The 27,863-nt window shown below is 34.6% G+C and overlaps 1 pseudogene; it reads left to right on the forward strand.

Moving 5' to 3' along the window:
* The first annotated feature begins 2,139 nt into the window (after window positions 1-2,139).
* Window positions 2,140-27,863, forward strand: LOC124372291 (annotated as a pseudogene).

Genomic DNA, 27,863 nt, shown 5'->3' on the forward strand with positions numbered 1-27,863 from the left:
AAGCTTCGGGGATGTTGGAAAAAGTTTAATTGTGTCTTTATTAAGACACTTTTACCAAGACGGGGTAATTTAGCCCAGGACTTTGATCATTGGTGAAACATTTGTTACTTCCGAAAAAATAGGGGAGGGGTGAAAATTTAAATTTTATTGGATTGTTATCTACATATCTTCATCCATTACATTTATTTTTTTAGAAGATAATAATTCAACGCTATTACAGATCTAATACACTTCTTGTACATATATTTTGTAACATAAAAATGTTAAAAGTACTAGTTTACAAAGTAGAAAATTAAAAACAACTACTGTAAAGTACAAAACGAAATAATCTAGAAATTTATATCTTGAATATTGAACAATTATGAAGAATTTTAAGCCTAAAATGCTCTATTGCGACAGTATTTTTTATTTCTGGTACTACAGCTATGTATGTTACTGTTAAAAACTAGATGGAATATTTTTCAGAACGTATGTTGTTGAGTCAACATATATAAATTAATAACAGTTAGTAGTTTTAGTTAAAAAGTGGTTTGGAATTGTTCAGTCTCTGTGCTCCCGTTATTACAATTATAGCCTTCTTTTGCAGGATGGGGTTGTCTAATTTTAAGGGGATTGGGATGGCCCTATTTCGCCCATGTTAATTTGCATAAGTTGAGGAACATTTTTCTCAGGAACTAAAATAGATAGTTCCACAATTTTTGTGTGTGAAAGAGACATTTTACTACGTTATGGCTGTCTACTATTAAAGAATTTGACTTTTTGAAACTTTTATAATTAAAAAAAAATATTGTTAAAACATTTGACATTTTATATTAATTAATTAAGTATAAGTCATAAACTGTTTACAACTGAACAACACCAAACACTCATAATGAGCAGTCTATAATGAAAATTAAAACAAACAAAACTTTACTGAGCTATCTCTTTTAGTTTCTGAGAAAAATGTACCTTTATCTTAAAAAAACGAATTTTCTGGAATCGCGCAAAAACTTTTACATAAAGTATATTGTATTAGACTATTATATTAATCTTATCTTTAGTACATCCAGCTCCAAATGTAGTGTTGTCTGGGTCTTCTTCTTCTTGAAATAAATCTTCTAGATGGATTTTGGCCAAACTTGATTTTTCCTGGACTTTTAATTTGATCAACGGCTTTTTCGGCTTTGTGAATTCTAATTTGGTCCAACCTTTTCATCATCTTGACTATATTGTTGCCTGGTTGTTACCTAATTTGTTTAGTACTTTGCATCTAACAATAAATCCTTTGTTGTAGCATGCTACTGCATAAAATACTCCCATATCTAAAGTTTTTTTCATCACAAATGTAGTTTTTGGGATTCGCGACCATATTACACTATTCAGTGATTCATTAGGATTCTGTGTGCCCCTATGCAGGCACTTTTTCAGAAGGTTAGATTCTGCCAAGTCCCTGAATATTGGCTTTATTTGTTCCATAATTATCTTGGGAAGATGAATATGTTTGTGCTCATGGGGCTCTTTTTTGTCAACGCCTTATTATATTTACTTACACCTGTTCCAAAACTGAAGGTGCAACATTTACAAAAAACTATTATAAAACGAGTAACACTGCAAGGAATTGCACATATTTGGTCTTAAAATAATCGTGAGATTCTAAGGTATAATAAAACATCAAAAACAAAAATTCGATAATTTTTTTACCAAAAGGCCATCCGACTCCCCTTAACGCTATTACCCCAAATGACTAGTATCTGATTACTAATTGAAAAATGCACAATATGCAGTGTTTACATACCATATTTTTCAAGTACACAGCAAGTTCAAAATGCGTCTAAGTAAAAATATTACTCTGTATAATCTGTTGGAAATGTATTCAATTTGGAAGTTCCATGCTAAATTCTCATCAATAAATATTCATAGAAATAAAGTGATTTGACTTGTTGAAACAAAGGGTTTGTTCTTCCTATATTAAGCGAGAAAAACGGTAAAGTATACGGTTCTTGTTTTAAACTGATTCATTGTGCTAGAAGCTGTAAAATACATACGTTACACTTACTATCATAAAGTTTATTGCTGCAGGGTTATTAATAGAAACCAGCTACACGAGAACAAATTATGTATAAAAAAATCTATCCTCAGTTATCTCTAAAAAAATCAGATTTATTTTGAACGAAACATAACCTCAACAACTGCTAGCTATAGGATAGAAAAATGTGTAACAGACCAAAGTATTTTTAATTAATTTTTGAAATTTATAGTGTTTCTAATTAGTTTTTTACATAATGAATAATTGTAAATTGGCTTGGTCTTGTTTATATTCAGTGAGAAATATTGTATCAGTCCGTAAGTTGCATTCATGTATTTATTACTTCTAATCCTTATTGTCTTTTTTATAAAAAAAATTGGAAGCTTATATTAATTTCTGAATATACTTTATGGTAAATGTAGCCTTTTTGCATAATTTATTGATTTTTTAGTGGACAGTACAAAAATGTTAAAGATAGTTATTACTAAACTATTACATTAAAGAAAATAATGTGAGGAAAGACTGAATAAGACCTAATGTAAAATTTGTACAAGTTACTAAACCTCTCAATGTAGGGAATTTTTTAATCTTCATACTTCAGAAAAAATTCTGAAATTTTAACCACAAACATATATTAAAAAATATGAGAATATATTTGTAGTAAAAATGTTGTTGTTTATGAAGTTAAGCTAAAAAAACACTTAAGCTAAAAAGTCTTACCTACTTGAGAAGTCCAATTGCCCTACAAGAGGGCCTATCATTCTATTTGAGAGCCAAACATCCTATCCAAGGATCCCGAGGGTCTATAACTCTATTCAAGGGCCAACCTCTATCTGAGAGCTTGCACTCTAACTAAGAGGGAGTTCCTCCCTTTAAAGGAGAATAATTTATTTAGTTTATCCCTCCACGCCTTTCTGAAATACAGGACCTATTGATGTCTGGAATGAACCTGGCATGTTGAGGACGTTTAACACCATACAGCCTAACTGGGCGAGATATCAAGTAAATTAAGTCATTTTTAGACCGTTCCTCACTTTTATTTAATTGATATTACCATCCTACTCACTTATTAAATACTTTCCATTCGAAAAATCAACAAAATATTTGAAGTGGATCTTGTAAACTAGTAGCTATTTTTACTTAATTTGGAGTTAAAGCATTTAAATTTTGCCATCTTGCATTTTATTGCATTTGTTATGCTTGTGAAGCAAATAATAAAATACAAAGTGTTTTTCGTTTTCTAATTGTTTTAGTGTAATATGTGTTTACTGAATGTTAATCAGTAATATTTACTAAAATGTCAAAGTATTGCTCACATAGTTACATTCTTGTAATAGCCTACAGTTGCCTTACTGTAGACAGCCATCACAATATATTTAACTGAATCTTGACTACAGATGTCCGAGTGGGCCATGTGAACTTTAATATGTGAAGTAACACTTACTTACAGTCTGTAGGTGTTGTGACAGATAATTTGTCTATCCCTCCAAAGTACGTGAAGGCATGTGAGCGGAAGGGTCAGTGTTGTATGTACGGTACCAGTGCCCATCCTATTGTTCTTTCCTGATCATCTTTGCTTACCTTTACATAATTTACATTGCTTGAAATGTTAAAACACTGCATTGCAAAGCACTCCTGTTGAAGATCTTAATAATTGTACGATAGCTAAATTAACTGTTCCTATTAACGAACCAAAGGGTTGAAGTAGGAAGTGAAGTTTAAATTGTATGTACATGAGAGATGACTTATACAATGATATGATCCATAATGCAAATTACATCCTCCAGTAGTTAAATCAACCATAATAAATGTTAATAGGATTTAGCACATTTGTTATTGTTGTATTTTAGAAAAAAACAAAACCACTATGTTTGAGGATTGAAATCTACCTTCTTCTTCAGTTGTCAAAAATCAGCATAAAGTCCAAACTACTGAGAATGAGTGCAAGCGATGTTACTGTACAGAACCGAGAACACTATACAACACATTTCACACACACCAGTGAAGGTAGAAAACTGGGGTGAAAATCAATGTAGACATTTTCTGTTGTATTGTGGCACATCATCATAACCAAAAAGAACAGAAAGGCGATGGTTGGAACGGGTAAAGACCTTATAGCAGCCATCTAGGACCTTATGTATTGGTCCTCGACCTCAATATCATGATGCGTGTATAGATTTTATTGGCTGAGATTGGTTTGATTGTTAACATTTTATAGGTTTCCTAGTTCATCTTGGGCAAAAAATGTTCCTTCGTGGTAGCTAAAGTGGCCTAACTTCAACAGGTTAATTTGAGTTAGTTCAATTCAATTCTTTTTATTGCATAAGGTACACAGAAGTAAATCGCAATCGTCAATATAGAATAAATCCTATTAGTGGTTGATTTAATAATTTTATATACAAAGCCTTTTGTGCTTTTAGTTCTTTGTACTGACATTGCTTTGGTACCAGTGTGGACTTCATGCAATGGTGTATCAGTCAGGAATTACTGGAGTTTTTCAGTGGCAACCCATTGCCGCTCTTTGTAGTTTTTACGTCTTTGTTTCTGTATTAGGGATTTTTTACACCTGAAGATAAAGATAGATTGCTATCCTCAAAATGTAATGTTCTGTTTTTGTACCATATATAGACCCGTACTTAGACCGATTTTTCAGACAATTTTACGGGTGGCGGGACATGACAGGGCTCGCTCGAATATCTTTTCCGGGGCCTGCCAAAGCTGAGTATGGTCCTGAGCATATAGCAAAGGCAAATGTCCAAAACCGTGTTATCCTTTCAAATCATCATCAGTAACAAACTTTAAACAAGAACATAATGAACGTGTTTTTTACCTAACAATATATCGAGGAAGGGGTATATTCCACTTATGAGGAAACTGTGCACTGGTGGTTCTTCCATCTGAATTTTTTTCATACATAACTAATTCTTAGGCCTATTGTAATCGAGATATTGATCATGGAACAAACTAATAACCGACAAGTTGGAAAAGTCTTTGCTGTCCTAATTTAGTTTGAAATCTTCCATACAATAGGCAGTTTATCACAGGCCTTTAGTGTTACCAATGGCTATGTTACTATAAGTTTCGTAAAATTATCTCAATAAAAATTTAGTAGATTTTACCCAAATTATATTATTTTAGGTAAGCTCAGTTCGGGATCACTAAGTGAGGCAATCAAGAAGAGGAATGCTCTGTACAATGAAGAAGTGAAGAGGCAGAAAGAGAGCATTGGCCGTATTGAGAAGATCTCTGTGGAGTACAAAGGAATACCTAAGGATGAGACGTTTATAATGAACAGGCATATCTCGACTCCATACCATGTCGCTCAGCGTAAGTAATAATTGTGCAATGTTGATTATATATTAGTACGCTGGTTTACTAGAAAAACTTACAATGTTGTTTTTACACACTTTTTATCATTATAAAGTATTTTTACAATGAGGACTGTCCTGAAAGTAGATTGTATTTTGGTATAAAAAAACAAAGTACAGAAAAAATTCTGTATGTCTGTAATTAATGTACACTGGAATACTAGCATTGTAGACATATTAGTTTAGTCATTTATTTTAAATAGACACTCCATACAAAATTAGGCACTTATTGTAATGGTGAACATGCTTTAAAATTTCATTGTCATAAAATTCTGCTGCCTCAGACTTGAACCAGTTCATTATTTGCCCTCTCAGTTCTGCATTATAGCCTAGTCGTGCGTTGCAAACCATTTTAGTCATTGCTGGAAACTGGTGATAGTCATAATTGTTTGTGCAAGATCCAGACTGTACGTCGAATCTGGAAACACCTTCCAATTAAAATGTTCTCAAATTTCTGTGTGTGTTTAGGCATCATCTTGCAAAAACTAGATTTTTGAACTGTCTTTTTCATGCTTTTCTTTAAGTTGACTTTCTAAATTTTCTGAAAGTTTGGCAATACCTTTCAGAGTATGTATACCATCATTGTCTAAATGTATTTTCTCGTTTTTGGGAATTTGTGTGCTTCTATTCCATAGATATAAGTTAAAACTCACATTTTTAACTATGGCTCATTTCCAGGTACGGTTACGTCTTTGTCCTAGGAATCCAAAATTATCAATTATGCTGCTTCTTGTGGTTTTTCCTTAAAATACATTTAACGTTTCATTTTGGTGATGTACAATACTTGTGTGTTTCAGATATCAATGAGTTTGTTTCGCAGAAAGCAGCTCTGGCCCTTGTAGACGGAAACAAGTTGTGGGATTTTCACCGGCCTCTGGAGGCGGACTGCTCTCTGAGCTTCCTACACCTGACTGACACTGAGCCGCACCTGACCAACAAGGCATACTGGCGTGCGTGTTCATTCCTGCTGGGTGCACTTGCTGAAACCTGCTTCAAGGACAATGTGGAGTGTCACCTTCACAGCTTCCCGTCACCGAATGGTCTGCACCTGTTGCTAATTCAGTAATTAGAGAATATTGGGACAGTTTGTGTGGCAATATAACTTGTTAAGAAGGAATATAAATACTAAAAGAATATTTATGATAAATGTTATGAAATGGAAAATCCATGTAACCAATGTGGAATAGATAAATATTAAATAAAACTTAACTCAGTATTGCTTGCATTAACCCTTAAAGTCTCTTAAGAAACGCTGGCCTAGAATCAATTAGCGTGCATTTAGATTATACAAATTTACTTGTTAGATTAAACAAGAGTAATATTTGTTTTTTGTTAAAAATAAAATAAAAAAAAACAAACTTAAAAAAAGGGTTTTTTAATGGTTTTGCTAGGAAACTTACAAATGAGTGTTTTTTACTCAAGATTCGTGAAATGCACATCATGTACAAGAATAGTGTCCAGTAATATTACTTTCATAATAAGAATACTGTCAAATAAAAACAAAAATTTGCTATTAAAATACCATTAAATTAATTATATAAAGATAAATTAATTCACCAGCCAGAAGTGAACCCTCCTGGGTATTTCTAGTTCTTCACATGAACTGATATGATGTGGTAGAGTGATTGCCATGATCTACCGCACCCATATGTTTAGTGTAGTCAAGGACTACATTTGCGTTTCATTTTGGGTGGTTTGTTAGGGCATTTGCGTAGTTATTATTATTGTTGAACGCATTCAGGAGGGGCTGTTCTCTAAATCAACAGTATGACTAAGATTACATATTGTGTTGCAGTGAAAAGTGGTAGCTTCGTATATGACGTGCAGCTGTCCTTGGGTGACTGGGTGCCGACCAAGAATGAGCTTCTAATTCTTTCTGCGGAGTTTGTCAAGATCTGTCGTCAACACCTGCCGTTCCACAGACTTGAATGTTGACCCCGAGCTGGCCGAGGAGATCTTCAGCTACAACCCATTTAAGTCCTCACAAATTCCTGACATTGCCAGCAATAGCCCAGGTAGAGTGTAGTGTAAACATAACTTTTTCAAATTCCCCAGTTAACTGGTTTAAAAATTACTGATCTATTTTTAGAACATATACTCAGGTATATTAATTGTGATGAATTGGGAGAAATAATTACCATTGATTATTAGTACCAAGTGTATGTACAGGGTGTATATTATGTCTGGAAACACCCAAATATATCCTTTAATAATTTAAATATAAATTTGAAACCTCTTACAATCGTGATAGAGATTGGGCATCTACTTTTTGGAACAATGTTTTGTTATGTCACACCAACGGGGGACGTCCTGCCGAGGGTATCGTGAATATTCTTAATGGAAGCCTATACCTTGTGATACATAATTTTAAAGGTAATAGCTTACTGAATTGAATGCCACAAACCGCATCTCAAAGGAATTATTCTATCAGAAAATAGAGCATTTTTAGTATTCAGGGTTGCTACAGGAGTCCAATAATGAAATTCCCTGACTTTTCCCTGATTTCCAGACCAAATTTTTCATTTTTCCCTGACTTTTTTCGACGCAATCCCCAGGGTTTTTGGCAATTAATGGGTGAGCCAGCCGAGCCACCTCGGCTGCCTGCTTCATGCGCCGCGTCGTCTGCAGGCTTGGACTCGGCGCTGCGGCAGTAAGTTTATTTGTGTAAAGGGATTTTATATTTTTCCCTGACCAACGTCGAAATTCCCTGACTTTTCCCTGACTTGAGACCGGATTCCCTGACTTTTCCCTGATTTCCAGTCCTGTTTTTTTTTCCCTGACTTTTCCCTGACTTCCCTGATTTCCCTGACCTGTAGCATCCCTGGTATTGAAAATTTACTGATGTTCAACAATGTAATTTTAACATGGTTCTTGCCACAAAATGTGTTACACTAATTTTTTAGCATTTTTTAAATATTCAATTAAAATAAAATAAACAATTTATTTTTAAGCTGGTTTTATTAGTACAAATTTACCAGTTTTTATTACAATGAATAAAACTTATGAGTCACTTTCTCTGATTACTTATGAATCTGTACTTGGTGTTTTCCAGTCAGCAGGAAGGTTTAAAGAGACAAAGGTCACTAGCCTATGAGAAACATTATTGTGTTATTAATCATCTAGTCTACAGGTTTCAGTTTGTTGAGCATGGAGCTTTCACTAGACAGGTCTAAGCTTGGGAATTACAAATGGACAAAGGTCATATCATTCCTGTCGAGTTAATCAGTGTCTCTGAAGCATTGCTGTCAACAAGTTATCTAATTACAGTAGTTCAGTTTTTATTTGGCATTTTAATGGAATTGTCTGAAAGAGAACGAATTACTCTGTTGATGATGCGAGGATATGGCGATCGTCAAAGATCTTATCGGGAAGTTTGTAATTTGTTTAATGACACTTTCCCAGAAAGGAATCCCATAAGTGTTTCAACAATATCAAAAACTATTGAGCGTTTTGAAATGACAGGGAGTGTACGTAATCGGCCAAAGTCGGGTAGGATACAATCTGCAACAGATGAAGAACATGCACTAGATGTTTTGCAAACATTTATTGAAGACCCACATACATCGCTCAGAAAAGCTGCACAGCAACATGATATGCACCCTATGTCTGTGAGTAAGATTTTGAAAATTAATAAATACAAACCATTTAAAGTTCATTTAGTCCAACAGTTAAGTGAGGATGATTACGACAGAAGAGTTGAGTTTTGTGAACTTGTGATGCGCAAATGTGATGACAATAGAGATTTTCTGACCAACATACTATTTTCTGATGAGGCAACTTTTTTTCCTAAATGGCAATGTTAACAGGCACAATTGCCGTTACTGGGCTAGTGAAAACCCACATTGGATTACTGAGTCCCATTCACAGCAACCACAAAAACTGAACGTATGGTGTGGAATTTTAGGTAACAAAATTGTTGGACCCTTTTTCATCAATGGAAATTTAAATGTCGAACTTTACTACAATATGCTCCAAAATGAAATAATCCCAGCTATTCAAATTGCATCAGGAGAATACTTTGATAATGTATGGTTTCAGCAGGATGGTGCTCCACCCCATTATGGGAGACAGGTAAGAGAGTATTTGGATTTAAGGTTTCCTCATAAATGGATTGGCCGAAGAGGAGAAATCGAATGGCCTCCAAGATCTCCGGATTTGTCACCAATCGATTATTTCCTATGGGGTCATTTAAAATCCAATGTTTATAGAAGAAAGCCTCATAATTTGGAAGACCTAAGAAACAGGATTATAGAGGAGATTAGTCATAGTCATAGTCATAGTCATATTTCTTTATTAACATATTCTTCAAGAACAGTAATAGAGTCACAATGTTAACAAATTACATAATTGATATTAATAAATAATCAATACAAGATGTCAGAGCCTCCAATCTTCCTTGTTTACTTCTGTGAATTCTTCGATGGTGTATATTGGGTGGTCCACCAGGAAGTTGTGAAGACATCTTTTCAAGGCAGCTCCCTTGAGGTTTTTCACAGCTTGTGGCAGGAGGTTCCTCAGCTTCCTACCAATGTAGGATGGTTTTTCCTCGAAAAGTGATGTCCGATGTAGAGGTAGTGTGTAATTTCCTGCATGGCGTGTGTTATGTGTATGAAGGGTTTTTCCTGTTTGTACATGCAGTTGGTCAACGTGCAAAATTACTTCTTGTATGTAGAGTGCAGTAATTGTCATAATTCCCAAGGTTTTAAATGCTTGTCGGCAGCTTTGTTGGTGTTCGAGTTCCGCTAGGGTTCGGATAGCTTTTTTCTGCAGGAGTAGTACTCTGTTCAGGTTTCCTGCAGAGGATCCACCCCAAACAGCAAGTCCATACCTCATATGAGTTTCCACCAAAGCATAGTAAGCTGTTTTTGCTGCCTCCAAGTTGCCGATACATTTTATTCGGCGTACTACATATATACCAGTGCTGATTTTTTTGCAAACCTGGTTTACATGCTCAGTCCACGTAAGTTTGTGGTCAATAGTTACGCCAAGGAATTTGATATGGTCTTTTCTTGATACATCAAGTGGGTTAGGGATATGGTCCTTCCTCTTGCTGAAGTTGATGTGAACTGTCTTCGATGGATTCATGGCTAGATCATTCCTTCTGCAGTAATTGAGAGCTTTACTGAGAGAGCTTGTGGCACTTTCGTACACTCCTTCAGCAGAGTCATTCTTAATCAACAATGTTGTATCGTCTGCATACATCACACAAGTGGTATTGTGATCATGTATATAAGCTGGGAAGTCATTCACAAATAAGACAAAGAGAACTGGGCCCAAAACAGATCCTTGCGGTACTCCGCGGGTAACAGGTAGTGGATTGGATTGATGTGAAGTAGTTACACCATAAATGGTAGTTTGCAGCTCGACTATTTGAGATCGGCCTGTGAGGTAACTTACAAACCATTTGTTAGCTGTGTCTCTGATTCCTAATGATGTTAATTTCTTTGAGATGATGTCGTGGCCCAGGCAATCAAAACGCCTTGCTGTAGTCAAGAAAGAGTGCAGATACGTATTGTTCTTTGTCTATTTGGTCAATAACATGTTCAACAAGGCTGATGATGGCAGAGCTGGTTGATTTTCCTTTCAAAAATCCATGTTGCTTTTCGGTTATCAGATTTTCTTGTTTTAGGTGAGCCATGAGTCTGTGTAGAGCTATTTTTTCTATGATTTTTGAGAATGTTGAGATTAGAGAGATGGGACGGTAATTTTGGACTTCCAGTGTTGAACCTTTTTTATGTTTGGGGTATACTTTAGAGAGCTTAAGGGCTGTAGGGAACTCACCAAGGCTGAAGGACTTATTAATTATACTGACTAAAGGCGGCATTAGCTCTTCAGAGCAGTGTTTCACAATTTTAGAAGAATATTCATCCACTCCACTTGAAGATTTTGATTTTAGGGCATTTATGATGTTCCGTACTTCATTGATGCATGTTGGGGTTAGATATAGAGATTTATCAACATAGTTAAGTGGAGTTTCGTAATTTTCATTATCATCTGCGTCCCCTGGGGAGCAGTTATTCTGTTTCAGCGTCAATTCTGCTACTTCTGTGAAGAAGGTGTTAAAGTGGTCTGCAGTTTGTGTGGGGTTGTCCACATGTTTCCCATTCACTGAGAGACATATGTTTGGCTGTAGTTGATGTTTTCCTCTTCTTTCATTGTTTATGACATTCCAAAGAGCTTTACTTTTGTTGTCAGCTGAGTTGATGAAGTCAGCGTTAGCATTTTTTCTTATTTCTCTAAGTTTTTTATCATAATTTTTCTTTTTTACCACCATATCTTCTTTGTCTTGGGTATTTCCTGTGGTCTCAAATTTGTGCAGGGCTTTTAGAAAGTCATTTTTAAGGTCTTTGGCCTCGTTGTCATAATACACATGTTTCCTTTTGTGTTTTTGACTACATTTTTTAGTAGGACAGGCAATGTCTAGTGTTGCTTGGAGAGTTCTATGAAAGATGTTGTATGCTTGCTCTGCATCTGGGGCCATATAGACAGAATTCCAGTTTTTATTCATTAGGAGAGATTTTATCTGGTCTGTATTAGAATAACAAAAGTTTCTCTTGAGAATGATCTGTGGAGGGATGTTTACTCTCCAGTCATATATTTTTATAATTTGAGCAGTATGGTCAGAAAGTCCAGTTTCAAGTATGGCTGTACCAATGTTGTCCTCGATTATGTTTGTGCATATGAAGTCAATTGAGGTGGCAGTGCTATGTGTGATACGTGTTGCAGGAAGTGGCAGTCTTCGGATGTTATGGGTGTGTAGTTCATCTTCTAGGATAGTGTTGTCTAGGGTTGTTTTCATCCTGTCGATGTTTATGTCTCCAGCAAGCATGATTGATTTACTGTGTGCTTGAGTATATTCTAAGATGTTGGATAAGGCATTTACACCGGCTCGTACATTCTCTTTGGGAGATCGATATACCCCAAGAATGTGTATGTATTTACCCATGGATTCAATTACTGCCATGGCTGCTTCACAGTTAAATTCTTGGCAGAGGTGGGATATGTCAGTTGCTGTTGTGCAGTTTTTGAGGGTTTCTTTGGCATATATGGCAACACCACCAAGCTTATGATTTTCTCTGCAGTATTCTGCTATGAGAAAGTACCCTTCAATTTTTGTATTCTCTATTTCTATTTTTTTCAGGCCATGTTCAGTAAGCACTAGTATATTGGGGTCAATGTCATTAAGAAGGTGGTTAAGTCTGTCTAATTTTTTGTCTAGTCCACGGATGTTTTGGTGTAGTATTTTTAGGTTACTTAGGTTTGTTTTAGATTTGAGTTTATAATATACCTGTTTTTGAATTTGATCTTTTTCTGTTGGGTTTGGTCTAAAAAATGGTGGTTGTTTTTTTGGCTTGTATTTTCAGTTACTGTCGTCAGATGGGGTGATAGAGACTTTTCGTTAGTAGTGGTAAGTTCTTGTGTTGCCTTATAGTGCTCAATATACTTGTCGAAAAAGTCCTGGTATGTTTCATTGGGTGCTTTAAGTTTAGCTGTACAAGGTGGTGACTTATTAGATTTCTGAGCTGGTTTTTTGTAATCTTTAGACTCCGGCATTGTACAAATATTTTCTCTGTGAAACATGGCTTTCACTTCGATCACTTCAAAGTCTCCTTTGTCCCTTGGTATGCATGTGGGAATTGGTCGCTGTTTATCTGATATGGTTAGGACTGGGTTGTTGTAAGGTTCTTTGGGGTAGGTTGTTTGCTCTTTAATTTTTTGTACTTGTAAAGAGATACTAAATTTATTTTTGGAATTCCCATTAATCTTTTGTTTTTTTAAAGAGTTATGAGATTGGTTTACAGCTTCCCTTTTCTTTTGATTTGTTAGATTTTCTGCACGGTTTTGACTATCTAGGTTTAAACGTTTAAGTTTTTGCTCTAGAAGATAGTGATTATTTTTTAGTTGAACAATCTCTGTTACCAGTGGGATTGATTCAGCTACTGAAAATGGTGGGGAGTCTGTTTGTGTACCAGCTTCTTCAAGAACCTTTTCTTGGGACATATTTTCTTGGGTTTTTAAACGTTTTTTTAAAATTAATATTTCTTTAGATAGCTCTTTAATCTTTTGTTCATAGTCATTTAGAACTTGTGCTTGTCGTCTATCGTGGTCTTCAAAGATTTGTTGTGTATCAATAAGTAGTTGCTTTTCTTTTCCAAGTTGCCTATCCATATCAGAAATTTTTTGTTGAAAATTTTCTACTCTTGAGAGATAAGTTCCTTCCTCTCGGCTGTAATCTTCAATTTTAGCCTCCATACTGTTTAGCAAGAAGTTTAACCTTCGATTGTCTTCTTTGAGGGCCTCATTTTCTCTAAGCAGTGCTTTTCCTAATTTTGCTGCCATGATTAGACTGTCTTCCCCATTTTGCAGTTCACTTTCAATTAAGCTTTCTTCTAGCTCTGGTAGTGTACTTTCTAATATTGAGTCTTGACTAATATAGCCTTTTAGGGTTTTTATTGGAGTTGCTCTCTGTTAGAGACTTATTACAAGATGGGTTTTTAAAAAATGTCTCAGCTTCTTTCAATGCCTCATTAAATTTTTTGTTTTTGAAATTGTCTGTTTTTGGTTTTCCATGAATTAATTTGTATTCTGAATACAGACACATGTCATTTTGTTTGACATTTGCAGTGTTTTCATCTCCAAAGAATGTGACATTGTATTTGGTAGTTCTGTCAGTTTTTGTAACCCCTTTTATCACTGCCGGCCAGTAGGGATAGCCTTTTACCTTTGCAAATACCATAACTCCTACTTCATATAGAGCATTTGTGTCCGTGGCCATTTTATTGTTCAAAAATGAATATATGTTTTAAATGTAAAAAATGAAAAACTGTTTTTTATAACGAGGTTTGGCAGACTCCTCGTGGTTAATGTTTTTTAAATGTCAATGGAAAACTGTTTTTAATAACGAGGTTTGACAGACTCCTCGTGGTTAATGTTTTTTAAATATCAGATGGAAAACTGTTTTTTATAACGAGGTTTGACAGACTCCTCATAGTTAATGTTTTTGAATGTCAAAAATGGAAAACTGTTTTTTATAACGAGGTTTGGCAGACTCCTCGTGGTTAATGTTTTTTAAATGTCAAAATGGAAAACTGTTTTTTATAACGAGGTTTGGCAGCCTCCTCGTGGTTAAATTTTTTCATGCGGCAGATTGTTTAGAAAAATCAAGGTCAGGTGGGAAGCAGGTCTGTTGATTGTTGACGGCTGTGTATACAAATAAGCTGCTGTCACTAGGTCAGGTGTGGAATGTGATGTTGTCAGCACAGTCAGCACTGTTTTCAGTTGTCACCATATGGCTTGAGTTTATTCGGTGATTTTAAGTAAAGTATTCTTGATTGTGTAAATACAATTTTTGACTTTTAGTGTTTATAAGCTTGTTATTATAATTAATTTCATTAGTGATAAAGTTTGTTTTTATTTTAAAAAGTGCTTGAGATTTGATTACAGATTAGTTCTTGTGTTACAGTGAGATTGTTATAATTGTCTTAGATTCTTGAGTAGTTTAGTTTTCTTGAAGTTTTATGGTGAAATGGACTTACAGTAGTTCCAGGTAAATTGCTGCACAAGTGAGTAAATATTTGTTGTTAAAATACACACTTAAATACACTTTTAACTGGGAGCCACTTCACTTTGACTGTAGTCAGTCAGCCATCTTGTGTGATTGCTTTGATAACTGAAGAAATGTTAGGCAACTCTGTCGAATCATTTTACACAAGATTGGCTCATTGTCAAACCGTAGAAGGAACACAGTTCGAACAATTGCTTTGACACCAAATGCAGGTAAAACGTTTGTTGTAAGACTTTTCTAACAGCATACATTATTTTTTATTTGTAATAAGAAATCAATAACATAAGTATTTCCATAATTGTACTGTAATAAAAACTGGCAAATTTGTGGTAATAGAACCAGCTTAAAATGAAATTTTTGTTTTATTTAATTGAACATTTAAAAAAATGCTAAAAAATTAGTGTAACACATTTTGTGGCAAGAACCATGTTAAAATTACATTGTTGAACATCAGTAAATTTTCAATACTAAAAATGCTCTATTTTCTGATAGAATAATTCCCTTGAGATGCGGTTTGTGGCATTCAATTCAGTAAGCTATTACCTTTAAAATTATGTATCACAAGGTATAGGCTTCCATTAAGAATATTCACGATACCCTCGGCAGGACGTCCCCCGTTGGTGTGAAATAACAAAACATTGTTCCAAAAAGTAGATGCCCAATCTCTATCACGATTGTAAGAGGTTTCAAATTTATATTTAAATTATTAAAGGATATATTTGGGTGTTTCCAGACATAATATACACCCTGTATAAGTTGTTTATAATATATAATGAAACTGGAAGATTTTTCACATGCTGTATGTTCCTTACGTTAACAATTTTTGAACAGGCTTGATTTAAAAAGTGTAATTCAACCTAACGTAGTACTGTATACCATAACCTTCTAGCAACAACCATTGGCAGTAACTAAAATGTTTAACTAAAATATCTTCACACATTTTTTTAGGCTTCAATTTTTTATAGGACTAAAGAAAAACAATTTAAGCACACCATTGTTTTTTCTGTCTTTTAACCCTGGCAGTGTATGAAACACATTTTGAGTGCGCTTCAAAAAAAGCTGCCTCTTGTTTGGAAATGCACCTCAGATGCTCTTCAGGGTTTTTGGATGAAAGTACTATTTATTGGCAAGATAATCTGGATGATATTTAAACCAATGTATTAAAGAGGTTGTAAACTAACGGATATATGTATACATATTTATATATTATAGGTTTTTATTGGTAATGTAACAAGTTTGGTAAACACTTTTCACAAATACCAACTTGGAAAGCTCGCTCTAGCAGACTGAAGAAACTACCAAATACGTCGTTTATAGCCAATCACAGGACTGATATGACGTGACTGACAACACCATTACCAAATGCAGAAATTAAGTATTTTTCAGCACTAACACCCAATTCATTCTGTGTCCTATTTTGGTTACAATAAACGTTCTTCCAAACCCTTACATCAGGTCTTGTAAATTTCATAAAATACGTTGGAATGTGCACTTGGTGCATCACGGCCAATCCATTGACCTGGAAAGCAGTCATTGAGAAATACCTGGATGTCAGTCAGATAGTGTGGTGGTGCTCCATCTTGCATGAAGTAAACATTTTGTTCCTGGTCATTCCCATTGATCTATGCTTTCAAAAATTGTTGCAATATATCCAGGTACACCATCCCGAAACCGAGACGGGTGAATAGGCTGTCCCGAACTCCGACAACATTAGCAGAGTTCATTACCAGAGATCGGCAACAAAAGGAAACACTTAACCGAGTAATTTGGTCGGTAACCCAGACCGTGGAACTCGTTCCCGTTAATGGTTCTCTCTTGGAAAGTAAGACGCTGTAAATTTTCTTCTTGCTCAATGCACAAAACACGTTCAACTTAGGGCTATCACGAGCATGTTGCAATGTTTCATTTGGATTTTCACTGCTCCAAATCCTAGTTATGTTCGTTAACCTTGCCACTTAAATGAAAAGTTGACTTGTCAGAAAAGATGTGTCTAAGGAATGTTCATCATCTAATCGATTTATTATATCTGCACAGAAGTTCTTCCGAGCATTTGTATCAGTGTCTTTAATTGCTTGTAAAAGCAACAATCTAAACTGTACGATTTCAAATGCAAATGTTTTTCTCAACATACGCCAAACCGTCATATCTGGGACTCACAAGATGCACACCGGATTGATTTCGTAGGGCTGTTGACAAAACTTTGTCTCACTTGCTCAAAAGACTTCGTCAGATGTGCTTGGACAACCTGATGATTTCTTATGTTTTACTGAGCACTCTGTTTCTACAAACATTTATGCCACTCATAAATTGTAGGCCTACTGGGAGGATCTGTAGCGTATTTGGTATGAAAATTACACTGAACTTGTCGCCAACTTTGATCCAGTAAAGGCAGCCATCTTTAAAAATAATTGCCACTAGCGCTTGTTTGCGGTGCGATTATTGACTAGCGAACTATGCGAGTCAAAACTTGATTTGTTTCCCTTTAAAACAACACTAAAACCTGCACTGTACCTTTTTTGAATAAATTTATATGAGTTTTCAAAGTTGTAAAGTCCTTTTTGGAAACATCTTGTATTATCATGTTGAGCATTTATTAGCTCTGAATTCCAACTGTTGCAGGCAACAAGATCACTTTGTACAGAGTGGGCGATCATCTGGACATCAGTCGTGGTCCGATGATCAACAACACCAAGCTGCTGGGCCGCACCTCAATCACTGCTGTCAGTATTATTGCAGATTGTCAGTCTGAGTCAACAGAGATAATCTAACTTGACTAGTCCTTTTATTTTAAAAATAATGGATGTTTGACGATCTTAAGGAAACTAAGAATCTTATAGCGTAATTTTAGTTAAGTTTAAATCACTTGAGAAATATTCACAGTGGCGTTGGACCTTAGGTACAAATTTTCTGATGATTGTTGATGTTTAAATTTTTTACCCGTGATATTGCTAAGAAGCTACTACATTGAGGTTTTTATTAATTTTATATTCTTCATAACTCATTATTATGTTTAAGGTGTTTTAGGAAATGTTATAATTAGGCCCAATTATAAAAAACTGAAGATAATATGTAAAATTATTATAATATGGGAGTGACATGTTTTTTATTCATTTAAGAATTAAGGAAATTATAATTATTTATGAAATATAAATTAAGAAAATTTTGTACTTTTTAATTTTTTAAAACATTTTTATAAATAAAAATCATGTCACTCCCTGAAGCCAATGTATATAGTAAAATTTTATTATATACATTTGTAAATTCTTGAGAATTCTTCTACATAATCACCATTTATATTAAGGTGCTTATACCGTATCACAAGTTATCTTTTTAGAATCTGCTGCCTGTGATTTGAACAACTAATTAACATTGCCACGAGTTTGGTGCAAGGCAAAATTCCATTTACTACCTTTCTTTCACAATTGACATGCTTGTCAAGTTATGGTACAGTTAGCTTTGTTACCATTTTTGTTGTATTCTTCAAGAAAGATTTCAAGTCTCTTATTTTGGATTTGGAACCCACCTAGCAAACAATTTGTAGTAGCCAGGTTTTGGAACCCACGTAGCACACAATGTTTAGTAACCAGGATTTGGTACCCACCTATCACACAATTTGTAGTATCCAGGATTTTGAACCTACCTAGCACACAATTTGTAGTAACCAGGATTTGGAACCCACCTAGCACACAATTTGTAGTAACCAGGTTTTGGAACCCACCTAGCACACAATGTTTAGTAGCTAGGATTTGGAACCCACCTAGCACACAAATTTGTAGTAACCAGGTTTTGGAACCCACCTAGCACACAATTTTGTAGTAACCAGGATTTGGTACCCACCTAGCAAACATTTTATAGTAACCAGGTTTTGGAACCCACCTAGCACACAATTTTGTAGTAACCAGGATTTGGTACCCACCTAGCAAACATTTTTATAGTAACCAGGTTTTGGAACCCACCTAGCACACAATGTTTAGTAACTAGGATTTGGAACCCACCTAGCACACAAATTTGTAGTAACCAGGGTTTGGAACCCACCTAGCAAACATTTTATAGTAAACCAGGTTTTGGAACCCACCTAGCACACAATGTTTAGTAACCAGGATTTTGAACCCACCTAACACACAGATTTGTAGTAACCAGGGTTTGGAACCCACCTAGCACATAATGTTTAGTAACCAGGATTTAGAACCCACCTAGCACACTAATTTCTAGTAACCAGGATTTTTCATTACAGATTCATGCTCCAAACTCCATGAAATTTGGAAAAAATAGTTGGAAAGTTCCGTTATGATTAAATGATTTTTAATGGTTGATTTTCATCACAGGTTCATGTCAAAAGACTACCGCTATAGACTCCAAAATGATCATTGGTACAGATATTTTTGAAATAAAATCACTATTCTCTCACTCATTATTCCTTTTCAGTAAACATCACAAATCAGGCAATGAATTTTAAAGCGAGTGTTAGTGTAGGGCTCTGACCCCACCCACCACCAGCACTCGTCTTTCTTGTGACAGACAAAGCTAGTTCGTAAATTCTACCACCATCAGTTGTTTAAAATGCACATAATGGTGTTATATTCTAGTACGTTCTTCAAAATGAAGCCAAGGATATCAGTTCATCGTGTTGTCAAAGACGAAGAAGCTAGTATTCTATCATGGAGTGTGAATGTATCGTGTTGCAGGTACACAAGCTGGACAGTGAACTGGAAAACATGTACAGGTTTCAAGGAGTGTCCATTCCAGCAGAGATCAGAGTAAGTAATTATGAATTTGTAATTACATATTTTTATAACCAATTTGAATTGGTTTTTCCACACAAAAAAGATGAAGTTATGTTTATAATTTAATGTAATTAAATTTAGTATTATGCAGCTACTTCAAATCTAAAATTTCTACCATGGGAATTAGTATTTAAGTACTGCATTTTTTATTCATTTGTATGTAAAACAAAGAATGAATGCCTTTGTTTATTCTTTCTCGTAAATCCATTGTGATTGCTTTGCCATTGTGTGTACTGGTAATATATAGTGAAGGCTCGGATACCTTGTTTATGAAACAAGAATAAAAAAAACACGAAGATTAAAATTTAAGTGGTTCCATTAGAATATTTTGGATTGTTTCGCGCTCGTCAGGAGCTAAATTGAATAAATTTACAGTCTTCAATTAATGTAATAAATTCTCCTCAGAGTTTGGGTTTTCACTAATGAAGAAGATAAAGAAGTGTTTACTTCATTTTATTCTGTAAAAAAAGTCTTGGAAAAAATTGTTGACCCAATAGTTTTATTGAAAGCAATCATTTTATTAAACACCAGCATGTTGTAAAGTTGACTGGCATTTACAATACTATTTAGTTCCTAAATCGATGTTTTTTTCTAAATAACGTAAGTTTATGATTTTGAACTAGATCAGACCGTGCGGAAACAGTCAAATGGTGGCTGCATCTGAATCTCCACTTCTATACCCTTGTGTCCAATACTTCTGCAATAAACAAATTTCATCAACTGTTACGTTAAACAAAATTTTCTCTTTCCTTTAAATAAAGCAGGCTCATTTCCTTTTAAGTCTTATTCTATCTACCCCTCCTCATGGTCCACTGGCCTGTGCAAGGGTCTTAATCCTCTAAGTGGCAAGCGCCGTCTGAGACGTATGATTCACGCCGCCGCGAAGTGGCAAGCGCCGTCACAGCCATCGCTTCACATTTAAGGCTGTTGCTCCGCAACCGTCCATTATTTTTAGGCCTAGTTTAAACTATCGTATTCTCCATGAAATTTCCTATACATATCATATAGTATAGTGTGTATTCATGTTACTAATGTTAGCTGGCTTAAATGAATCCAACGGTTTTCGTTTGACCTGGTGGCAGACGAGAGAACAGCTGTCTACTCGTCTCGTCACTGTTTTGAATGACGACTTTGCGTACTGTTATTGTCAGTATATTATTGTTTATCACGTTGTTTGTGTTACCGGTAAATGTTTAGGTTATTCGTTCGTCATGGAAAATGTTGGGGTACTTTGGGATTATACTGACCACACCAGTATGAGGAACACAAACATATAAATTTATAGAAAAAAACATTATAGAACAAAAAAGCAACTCTTCAATTACAAACTTACAATGATTATCAATTGTTAATGGGTTTTCCTGTGACCACCAGAAAGCAGCAATATCAAGGATGAGTGAGTCTAGTGGATTTCCGCCTTCAGCAGCAACTGCCAACTGCCACGCATATTTTAGATGTAGGCAACTAGTCATGATCTTGTAAAAAACGAATGGCCCCCTCTTTGCTCCTGGGTAAATCCCAAATTCTCATAGTGTCACCCATCACTAATCTATTTACACACACAGTAAAACACGGAGGCACACAACAAAAGACGCACTCGACAGACACTTCGGTACGAAAGTACAAGAATGCCGCGCACCAGATGAACGGGCGGCGATAATCTGTAATTACGTTGTCTACTAGATTGCTCGACTTTGACCTCTGTCTGAGGATGGGGAGGGGTTTGCGATAAGACAATTCCTGTTTTATATTTACGAAATATACTGTGCTATGACAAACTAAGCCACTACACTTATAGGCCCTACACTACTGGGAGGAAAAGACAAGCCCCTTCTAGTGACTCAGGAGTAAAAAATCCAGTTTATACATAGATTTAGTTTTTCCATCTAACTTTTTTGTTTCTTGTAAATAGAAAAAAATGTATAAGAAGTAATTTGTTAAGAATAAAATTGTGTATATTCTGTGTATTTGACATTATTTTGTAGCTCCAGTAGTTTCAAAGTGACGGACAGTAGAAATAAAAAATTATTTTTTCTAAAAAAAAATTTTTTACACATCTACAATGATATTAATTTGAAAACAATGGTAAGGCACCAAATATTATATTAATTATCCTTATTCTATAGTTCATAAGGAAAACAAAAATATATAATGTTGCTAGATTATCACTTAGATAATATTTTCTAAAAATAAGTTTAATGATCACGGCAATTTTACCCGAAAACGGCCTGCCACTGAGACCACAAATGACCGCCACTTATAGGGTTAACAGATAAAATAAGAGGGAGAGTTGATATAGTACAAAGTACTGATAAAAATTGTAACGGTCTCAGATAGGACTTGATCCTGCGCTATCTCTCTCTCATACCCAAAGGTAGACGTCTTAGACGGCTTGACCATCGAAACTCCAAAAAAAAAAATAAATCTGCAATGTATGAAATACGTGCATTTGTCTTCATTCAAACCTTTTGCAGACAATATGTAAATCAAGCAGACTGTATGTGATCATAGGTACGTCACACACCTGGTGATCAGTAGCGATATGGCAACACTGTCTCAAATGTCATCGGATTATTTTAGTGCACTTTCCTCTAGGTTTAAACCATCTTGAGTGTTTTGAACATGTTACGTGATTGAAATGACTTAAATTTTTTATAAAAGTGAAATGACTAAAATGTTTTATAAAAGTGAAATGACTTAAATGTTTTATAAAAGCATTTAATATATCAACTAACACTACAATAAAGTTAGTCTATGACATTAAAAAGCTCAAAAAGTGTGTCATACACGGTTTTAATCCTGAAATACCTTTGTTTACAGATAAACCATTTTGCATACTCTATCCTGGAAGAGAGGGCTTCAAAACTGGTAAGATTTGAAACACACCATACCAACTTAGATTATTTTGCTTACAACAATGATAAAGAGGTTACGTTTTTTTTTTTTTTTTTTTTTTATTTTTATTTTGTAACACATAATTTTACATAATCATGGCCCCACCAAGTCAACATGACTTATCGGTGAGGTCCATAATGAAACCTAAAAAAAAGCAAGATACAAAATTACAGTTTCATTAATTATTTGTTTTGATCAGTTTATAGTTCATGCTTTTTCAAGAAAATGTTATATTGCTCTTTGTGTGGCTGTGGTGCTTCTATAACTCCAGATTTTTAAATATTGGCATTTTATATAGCATTAAGGGGATAATACATACATTATTCAGAGTATAAATAGATAATAAATTATATAACTGGATATATAAACAAAATATATAAAATATTGCCCATCAACAAATAACATTCTATAAATAGTTAAATATAAGCAACAAATCTCTAAACATTCAACAACAATAACAAAAATCTCAATAAATAACATGAACCATCAAACAACAACAATAACAATAAATATTTAACATTATATACATCCTAGTTTTTAACAAAATCTGGTTGATCACAGAAGTAACGAAAATTTACCCACTCATTCACTTCATTTGTCTGTGCATGTGTGTGTGTTTAGATGTTAGTGTAGCTAGATGTAGCTCATGCTAAGTAGTCAGCTCAATGTGTGTCGTAGTAATCCATCTCTGCACTGCCTCTCTAAAAACCCAGAAGTTTCTCAAGCTTTCAATTTCATCTGGAAGTAAGTTAAAATAATATGGAATATAAAACTCGGGTAACCTCTCACCAAACTTTGTGGCCATTCTCGGTATAGAAATATTTTGTGGAGAGTCGTGTGTTGTTTGAAAAAATCCTTGTTCTTTTTATTTTGTGTTCATTTTTATTAAAATTATCCATAATATTTCTGTATATATATAACTGTTTGGGATTCATTAAAGTTTTAACCATTTCATTGTTTCCAAATAGTCTTATCAAACACCTATTTTGCAAATCCTTTATAATGTTTAAATGGGATGTAGCAGCTGCACCCCAAATACCAATACCATATCTAATGTTGGATTCCACCAGCGATTGATATGCAACCATCTTTACCTTATTATTGGTAACTTTATCACTCAACGTACATATAGCAGCAACACAAGGATTCAACCTTTTATGAAGATCATAAATGTGTTCATTAAATATCATTTTCCTGTCTAGAGTCAGTCCCAAGTATTTGAATTTATCCACTAGCCTTATATTATCACAGTCACAATTAATGTTAATATTAGATTTATGTAGACAGTCACAACCATGTAACTTAACAATAATTTCTTCATTGGCTGACATGTTCTGGGGGCAAAAATGCATCATGGCTGTCTTCTGTCCGTTTATAATAAGTTTTTTATCATGTGCCCATTTAGTTAAAATTTTAAAATCTCTATTTAGTTTCTCAGTTGCACTGCCTAATTGTCTATGTCCACTTATAATTACTATATCATCAGCATAGGCTAAAATTGTGCAATCTGTTATCAGCTCAAATAAACCATTTAAATAAATCAAAAACATTATTGGTCCAAGTAAACTACCTTGAGGCACTCCTAATGTTATGGTTTTTAAATCACTATATTCATTTTCAACTTTCACAGTAAATTTTCTGTTTCTTAAATATGATTCAAACCAACTTAAATATATTCCTCTTATACCTATTCCTTCAAGTGATTTTAACAGTTTCTTTGTGTTCAATTGTATCAAATGCCTTACTTAAATCGATGAATAAGGCGAGTGCATGGCTTCTACTATTCATAAAACCATTTACTTTGTTTGCAAATGATTTTAAAGCGTGTTCAGTTGATTTATTTTTTTGGAACCCATACTGGTTGGGGTTCAATATGTTGTTTTCTTTCAAATATTTATTCAGATAATTCGAGACATACCTTTCAAATATTTTTTCGATGGTTGGCAATATAGCTATAGGTCTATAATTACTAAATTGTTTCTTATCTTTACTCTTATATACTGGCCTTATTACAGAAATTTTTAGGCTATCAGGGAATACTCCATTTTGTAATGAGGTGTTTATCATTCTAGCTATCACATGTGCAATTTTTCCAGAAACATATACAACATCTTTAGCTCTAATTTTGTCACTACCTGGGGACTTGTCGATTTTTATAGTATCTATTATATCCCTTATGGTTCTATAACTGGCAACGGGTATATAAAGATATCCATTTACATCATGATCTCTATGGCTTATCTCGCTATTTGGCCTATAGGGGCATGTATGTGTTAGGTTTACAACTCCATTTAAAAAGTAGTCAGCAAAACCATTCACTATATCATATTTGTTCCTTGTCTTGCTCATAGCATCCATTATGACTTCATCTACATTTTTCTTTTTTTTTCCTTCCAAGCAGTTCATTCACATTGGACCATAATTTTTGTGGTATCCCATTTAACATTTTCAAATTGTCGGTTATAGTAACGATTTTTTTGATTTTTAATAGCATTATTAACTTTATTTCTAAAATATCTATATATATTCCTATTTCTCAGATTAGTCGGGTCACCTTTCCACAACTTAAATAGCCTATCTCTCTCTTGTGTCATTTTAATTAAATGATTATTCATCCAGGTTTTCATTCTTTTAGGTCTAGTGATTTTTAGGTTGACCTCCTTCTTAATTAAACAATCATTATAAACAGAATTAAATTTGTTTGTCAATACTTCAAAGCTATGATTTATGTTCACAATTGTATCTGCTCCGATCAGCTCATTCCAATTAATTTTGTTTAATTTAGATTTAACTAGGGCTTCATTGTACTTGTAAATATGCTTTTCAACTCTTTTTTCACATCTTTCCCATTCTAATTTCAATGTGATTGGATAATGGTCTGACATTTTTGACAAGATGATTCCAGTTTGAATTAGGTTTGCGTTGCTTCTCATATATATATGATCCAGACATGTTGCTGTTAAATTACCCGCTCTCACTTCTTCTCGAGTGTTACAGAATATGCCTCTCTGTAGTCCCAAGGTCGACCAAAACATGTTTAAATTACATATCAAGCACCTCTTATATCTGGTCTGATAACAAATGGTAAAACGTTTGTAACCGTAAGTCTTGTAAGTTAGGGATGCCACATGAACAAGCTCAATAACTTTATCCCACACGTCGGCGGTGCAGCATGGTCTGGAGAGAGATGTGGGGGTTTTTTCTTTTTACGATGACCTTACCCCCAATATTTTTAGAAAAGATTACCTTTACGAAAATTGCATTATTGCAATTGAGTCAGTTTTTGAATATGTGCTGGTGGGATAGTTACTTTTTACACGTTAAGAAAGTCAAGATGTGTATTTTTAAATCGTAAATTACTGAATGTTTATTTTTTCTAAAATAAATTCATATTTACTGTACACACTTTTGAACCATTTTTAAATTTTACATTCATAACTAAAAGAAAATATAAAATATCCGGTGCATTAGCGTAGTTTTAAAATAGGATATTTTTTGTATCATAATTTATAAATGATGAAATTCTGGCACAGTATTCATCAGTTTTGTAATTATGTAGTGTCTTTAAAAAGTAAACTACATTTGCTATAAATACCTTACAGCTTTTAATCACATTCAATCTACCCTATTACCAAATTAGACCGGTTATAACAGGTTTTTTTTGCTCTCTTAGGACAAGAAACTTATAAATTGCACTTAGTCCTGTAAGAACCTTAGCGCTGCTTCCAGAGTGACAGGATGGGTAAGGTTGGAAGTAGGGGTCGCCTCCTATCGAGATCCATGAGGAAGAATTTAGAACACTAATCTCAAAGTCATGTCCCCCCGGAAGAACCAGTCAAAGCAGGCAGCGGGTGGCACACCGTTGTTGAGGCTAGCAAGAACCTCTGAGGTTAGGGAATAAACCCCACCAACTCCAACAGTAATCTCCTGCAGTAGACTAGACCTATCGAATTGCCCTTGAGCCCCAGAATCTCAGCATTTGCAGTTAGTGATATACCGCTCTTGGACATCCATAAGGTTGCCCAGATTTAAGTGACACATCGGTGTTTGCGTACTCAGTGGTTATACTGTTTTTATGACAGGTTACACTGTACACTTAGATTCCTGCAATTTATATAAAGGATTGTTTCCACTATGCCTCTTTGCAACTTGGTGGAGGCACAATGTTACTTGCAATGTCCAATGGCTCCAAAAGCATTTGCACGGGTCGTCGTAAGTTGACTCATGTACTTCCCAACATTAACGGGAAGCATCTTTCAATAATCACCTTTTTTAGCAGTTCAGTGCGTCTGCCATCCTCGAGAGGCATGATGGAAACAAACCTTAAACCATCTCTATCAAACGATTTGGGATTCACCGAATATGTTTAACTGATTAAACTTACAAGATGTTTAAGGCTTCTTTAAAAACTTAGTACCTTAACATTTTTAAGTTTTTTCATTCTACTAAATTTTTGACAGTTTTGCTTGATAAAGCAAAGCTGAGATCACTGTGTTTTCTTATTAGTGAATGCTGCAGTTGCTCAAGAATTTATTTTTGGTTTTTTCTCCACGTTCTTTGGTTACTTTTTGCCATCCCCATTTGATAGTTGGTAAGTTGAAAAGGTGATAATATAAACACAGTACATGTGAGTCATATATTGTCGTAACAGCAGTACCCATGTTTGATTGGGCCAAGAAATGTTTTTTTTTGTCTAGGCAATATGGAAACCTCAACCGTACTTAAATTTGAAGAGGTTTAAAAATCTCAATATATTTATAGATTATATATATATATAGTTATATATATATATATAGTTGATTTTATTACAGAACAATTAATAAAATCAACAACCCTGCAAATTTGGAATAAATCTTTGTGGGGTAAAAAAATCCTAATTGGGGTCTGTTGTATATTTTTGTATTTCAAATTGCTTATATTCAAAACAAAATTTTGAAAAAGATCACCAAGCTGGGGTCGTTGCTGATTTCCATGACAACTGGGGCCTTCATAAAATGTGAAGGAGTAAGTGTTGTTGACAATCCTCTTTCATGTATTGATAAAACATGTTCTGTCGGACATACTTTTATTCTTTCTCTTTCTTGTATCACTTCCTAATGTTCGTCATGTTCCAGAATCCTGCAAGAGTCCCCGCAGCCTTGGAGTCCCCACCTTTGAAGCAGTCGGCAGAAGCCATCTAGCACTTACTAAGTCTAGATTCTAGAGTGATCACTTTTTATAAGTTAAATAAAATGTATATATAACCA

Source organism: Homalodisca vitripennis, unplaced genomic scaffold, assembly GCF_021130785.1.
Source record: "Homalodisca vitripennis isolate AUS2020 unplaced genomic scaffold, UT_GWSS_2.1 ScUCBcl_2794;HRSCAF=7893, whole genome shotgun sequence".
NCBI classification, from domain to species: domain Eukaryota; kingdom Metazoa; phylum Arthropoda; class Insecta; order Hemiptera; family Cicadellidae; genus Homalodisca; species Homalodisca vitripennis.